Raw genomic sequence first — 5,540 nt, 5'->3', positions numbered from 1 at the left:
GGCGGGCGGAGCTGGGTGGAGCCCCGGTGGAGGGGGGTCCGGGAGGCCCCCTCTGGACTGTTCCTCACTCCAAGGACAGGAAACATGCCAGCGAGAGGTTCCAAACGAATGGGTGAGGCAAACGCCTCTATGGAAACATGGTAACTTGGAACTGGAACTGTTTGGTAACTGTATTGACTGTTTTTAGTTTGTTTTTCATGGTTTTTATTGATTTTCAAAGAGAGGAAGAGAAACATCCTCCATCAGCTGCCTCCCGCACGCCCCCTGCTGGGGGTCAAGCGCACCACCCGGGCCCGAGCCCTGGCCCGGAATGAACCGGTGACCTCTGGTTCCTGGGTCGATGCTCATCGCTGGGCTCTTTATTGTTTACTCTCCGCGGCAACCAGTGGTTTTCTGCCAAACGCACCCCCTGCCTGTGAACTCGGTGACCGCCAGGCTTCACCTGCAGAATGAAAGGCGCATCCGGGAAGCACGGTTGCCCTTAGAGCAGATGCTGAATGGAGAGGCTGATGGACTTAGAAAAAAGCACACGTGGGAACCACCCGGTGGTGATGATTTCGGACAGAAATCACCAAAGGCTGCTGAAACCAGCGGTGCGGGAGAGACACGGGGTGGCATAGTCCCAAAGGCCTGCCCACCAAAGGCCCCCCACAGGGGTGAGTCGGCACTGGGCGGGGAGCAGTGGGGTAGACATCACCCCAGCCAAGACCAGGCGGTCAGAGGCAGCATGGCCAGTGCTGGGGACGAAACCCACTGAGGAAGACACTGTAGCACCTCCGTGTCGTTCCTCCCAAAAAGTGCATGATCCGAATCTGATCCTCAGAAAACATCAGGCCCTGATGAGGCAGATTCTACGAAATGCCGGGCCCGTGTGCTTCCCAACGCCCAGGTCACGAGAGGCCAGGACTGGAGGACGATTCTGGGTTAAAGGAGACCGAGAGAAACGTGCCAGGTCCTGGAGGAGGATCTAGTAGCACAGTTGGCAAAATCTGAATAGGCCTTTAATTAAAAAAAAAAAAAAGGAAAAAGATTTTTTATTGATTTTTTTTTAGAGAGAGAGAGGAAGGGGGTGGGGAGAGAGAAACACCTATGTGAGACCTGGCGTCGAAGCAGCAGCCTTGGTGCAGGGCACGACGCCCAGCCCTCCGAGCCACACCGGCCAGGATGTGATCAAGATCTAAAATGAACCCAGATACGTTTGGAAAGGTCCTCGTTTGTAAAGTCATGTCATGGGAGGGTCTTGAGTTCACTCTTAACTGTAAGTGAGCCAGCGTCCGGATAACAGGAAGAGTCTGTAACAGGAAAAGTCACTCCCTCAGTCGTGACTTTTGCTCCGCTGGCAGGGACTTTGGAGTCTGTAAAATGTCTTTACCTGTGACAAAGCACTTTTTAAATTAGGCCGTTTGTGGGTGACTTGCCAAGTTGTGTTTCACTCTGATCTTGCCAGTGTGGACCTGACCAAAGAGGAAGCGCCTGGCCCCGTCGGCTCTAGAAGCGGCTCAGCTGGACCCCCCCAGCAGGAGGACGGCAGCATGTTCTCTCTCGTCACCTGGAACGTGGACGGGCTGGATCTGAACAACCTGTGGGAGCGGGCTCAAGGGGTGTGTGCCTCCCTCGCTCTGTGAGTGCTCGCCCGCCTGTGGGAGGGGGCGGTCGTGCGTCTCCCCTGCGTGCAGGAGGCAGCCGCTGAAGTCTGAGACTGGAATTCAGGTCCAGCTCCCAGGGTGGAGGGAGAGGCGGGGCAGGAACACAGGTTTTTGTTAGAAGCCTTCTCGTGCTATTTGACTTACTGACCTTGTCTGTAATCATTGCTACGAGAATTACCAGGCAGTTCTGAGGCTGTCACACTGGCCGTCACCTGTGGGGTCACGGGTGAGCCACGTCGCTTGTCAGGGATCATTGTTTCCAGAGGACGAGGACGGAAAGGGGTGGTCACACGTGAAGTGTCCCTCGGGGTGCAGGACTGTGGTGCCTCTCAGATTACTGCTTCCTGTTGTCAGTGATTCTCATTAACTTTACAGTGTGGTGTCACATATATGTTTTTTAAAATTAATCTTTGCAGTATTATGTGTGAAATAGCACAGATCTCTCGTTTTATAGTTACCAAAGAGCAGCATGAACATTGAATATTGGGTGTCTGTGACGGTCAGTTTTGTATTGCTTTTATGTTGTGGTATTTCCTAATCTAGGTTCTGCAGATGAAATGGTACATATCTGCTGTTCACCATAAACTGATGTTTTCAAACAGGTACAGCCCGGATGTGATATTTCTACAGGAAGTTATTCCCCCATATTACAGCTTGCTAAAGAAGAGAGCAAGTAGTTATGAGATTATTACAGGTAACAGCTTTCCTGTCATTTACCTTGCCTTTTTCTTCAAAAAAATGTGTCAATGAAAGAAACAAATCGAAGTTAGCCTATTGGAGCATCGGCAAAAAAAAGTGCAAACACAGTAAGTTTAAGCAAACAAGCCAGAAACAAAATACTGAGAACATTTTATAAAGCTTTGAAGTGAGAAAGTGGTTGAAATGAATGATATCTCAGGAAAATGTAAATTGTCAAAATTTGAGTCAGTAGCTTTTTGGAGACATTAAGTCATTAAAAAAATTTAAGTGTGATAATTGCATTGTCGTTACGCTTTTTTCCAAATTCTTAATTTTTCGGTTATAATTCACATGCTTTGTTAGCTTCATGTGGTTATGCTTTTTCAAAAGTGTTTCTTTCTAGCTTTTCACTCTGAGTAAGCCAGTCTTTCTGTTTCCACCCGCTTTGTGTTTACCACTTGGGCTCAGTCCCCGTCTCCGGTGCCTTTCCCTTGTCCACAGGACGAGGTTTGCTTCTGACTTTCTGTCCAGCCCAGACTGGCTGAGGAGGGGGCTCCCGCTGGGCCGCCGCCTCTTTCCTGCTCTGTCTGTGCAACAACTTTACTGCCTTCTGGGGATTCTTTCTCTCGCTCCTGGATTGGATTTCTTGTTTTCTGAACCGGTGCCTGCCTCCTCCCCGGTGTACTTCCGCGCTTTATTGGTGCAGATTCTGTGATCACTTTCTAAGAAAGAGTGTGTGGGGAGGGAGTTTCTGAATCCCTGTGATTCGTCCCCACAATTGGTTGATTGTTTGGCTACACATAGATTTCTCGGTAGAAAGGTATTTGTCAGTGTTGCCCGGTTTCCATTGTTGATTATAAGTTTGAAGCTGCACTAATTCCTGGCCTCCCCTCTCCCTAAGCTTTGAGGGTCTTTTCCATCCTGGTGTTCTTTGGGTGGTTTTTTTGGGGTGGGGAGAGAGAAACACCTATGTGAGACCTGGCGTCGAAGCAGCAGCCTTGGTGCAGGGCACGACGCCCAGCCCTCCGAGCCACACCGGCCAGGATGTGATCAAGATCTAAAATGAACCCAGATACGTTTGGAAAGGTCCTCGTTTGTAAAGTCATGTCATGGGAGGGTCTTGAGTTCACTCTTAACTGTAAGTGAGCCAGCGTCCGGATAACAGGAAGAGTCTGTAACAGGAAAAGTCACTCCCTCAGTCGTGACTTTTGCTCCGCTGGCAGGGACTTTGGAGTCTGTAAAATGTCTTTACCTGTGACAAAGCACTTTTTAAATTAGGCCGTTTGTGGGTGACTTGCCAAGTTGTGTTTCACTCTGATCTTGCCAGTGTGGACCTGACCAAAGAGGAAGCGCCTGGCCCCGTCGGCTCTAGAAGCGGCTCAGCTGGACCCCCCCAGCAGGAGGACGGCAGCATGTTCTCTCTCGTCACCTGGAACGTGGACGGGCTGGATCTGAACAACCTGTGGGAGCGGGCTCAAGGGGTGTGTGCCTCCCTCGCTCTGTGAGTGCTCGCCCGCCTGTGGGAGGGGGCGGTCGTGCGTCTCCCCTGCGTGCAGGAGGCAGCCGCTGAAGTCTGAGACTGGAATTCAGGTCCAGCTCCCAGGGTGGAGGGAGAGGCGGGGCAGGAACACAGGTTTTTGTTAGAAGCCTTCTCGTGCTATTTGACTTACTGACCTTGTCTGTAATCATTGCTACGAGAATTACCAGGCAGTTCTGAGGCTGTCACACTGGCCGTCACCTGTGGGGTCACGGGTGAGCCACGTCGCTTGTCAGGGATCATTGTTTCCAGAGGACGAGGACGGAAAAGGGTGGTCACACGCCCTCGGGGCCTCGGGGTGCAGGACTGTGGTGCCTCTCAGATTACTGCTTCCTGTTGTCAGTGATTCTCATTAACTTTATGTCACATATCAGATTACTGCTTCCTGTTGTCAGTGATTCTCATTAACTTTACAGTGTGGTGTCACATATATGTTTTTTAAAATTAATCTTTGCAGTATTATGTGTGAAATAGCACAGATCTCTCGTTTTATAGTTACCAAAGAGCAGCATGAACATTGAATATTGGGTGTCTGTGACGGTCAGTTTTGTATTGCTTTTATGTTGTGGTATTTCCTAATCTAGGTTCTGCAGATGAAATGGTACATATCTGCTGTTCACCATAAACTGATGTTTTCAAACAGGTACAGCCCGGATGTGATATTTCTACAGGAAGTTATTCCCCCATATTACAGCTTGCTAAAGAAGAGAGCAAGTAGTTATGAGATTATTACAGGTAACAGCTTTCCTGTCATTTACCTTGCCTTTTTCTTCAAAAAATGTGTCAATGAAAGAAACAAATCGAAGTTAGCCTATTGGAGCATCGGCAGAAAAAAAGTGCAAACACAGTAAGTTTAAGCAAAACAAGCCAGAAACAAAATACTGAGAGAACTATAGGAGATCATTTTATAAAGCTTTGAAGTGAGAAAGTGGTTGAAATGAATGATATCTCAGGAAAATGTAAATTGTCAAAATTTGAGACAGTAGCTTTTTGGGGACATTAAGTCATTAAAAAATTTAAGTGTGATAATTGCATTGTAGTTATGCTTTTTTCCAAATTCTTAATTTTTCAGTTATAATTCACATGCTGTATTAGCTTCATGTGGTTATGCTTTTTCAAAAGTGTTTCTTTCTAGCTTTTCACTCTGAGTAAGCCAGTCTTTCTGTTTCCGCCTGCTTTGTGTTTGCCACTTGGGCTCAGTCCCCGTCTCCGGTGCCTTTCCCTTGTCCACAGGACGAGGTTTGCTTCGGACTTTCTGTCCAGCCCAGACTGGCTGAGAGGGCTCCCGCTGGGCCGCCGGCTCTTTCCTGCTCTGTCTGTGCGACGACTTTTCTGCCTTCTGGGGATTCTTTCTCTCGCTCCTGGATTGGATTTCTTGTTTTCTGAGCCGGTGCCTGCCTCCTCCCCGGTGTACTTCCGCGCTTTATTGGTGCAGATTCTGTGATCACTTTCTAAGAAAGAGTGTGTGGGGAGGGAGTTTCTGAATCCCTGTGATTCGTCCCCACAATTGGTTGTTTGGCTACACATAGATTTCTGGGTAGAAAGGTATTTATCAGTGTTGCTTGGTTTCCATTGTTGATTATAAGTTTGAAGCTGCACTAATTCCTGGCCTCCCCTCTCCCTAAGCTTTGAGGGTCTTTTCCATCCTGGTGTTCTTTGGGTGGTTTTTTTGTTTTGGG

General features: G+C 48.6%; 1 long non-coding RNA gene across 1 annotated transcript; it reads right to left on the bottom strand.

Annotated features, from left to right (window-relative positions):
• Positions 1 to 2,378: 2,378 nt before the first annotated feature.
• On the bottom strand, positions 2,379 to 5,534 carry LOC106725576. Its single transcript, XR_001361459.1, has 2 exons — positions 4,843 to 5,534; positions 2,379 to 2,577 (listed from the first exon to the last, which is right to left on the bottom strand). It is a non-coding gene; the product is annotated as an uncharacterized LOC106725576 (long non-coding RNA).
• Between the last annotated feature and the right edge of the window lie 6 nt (positions 5,535 to 5,540).

This window comes from Myotis brandtii, unplaced genomic scaffold (assembly GCF_000412655.1).
Source record: "Myotis brandtii unplaced genomic scaffold, ASM41265v1 scaffold1733, whole genome shotgun sequence".
Taxonomy (NCBI): Eukaryota; Metazoa; Chordata; class Mammalia; order Chiroptera; family Vespertilionidae; genus Myotis; species Myotis brandtii.
The sequence above is the reverse complement of the archived record's forward strand: the minus strand, read 5'-3'. Positions and strand labels throughout refer to the sequence as shown.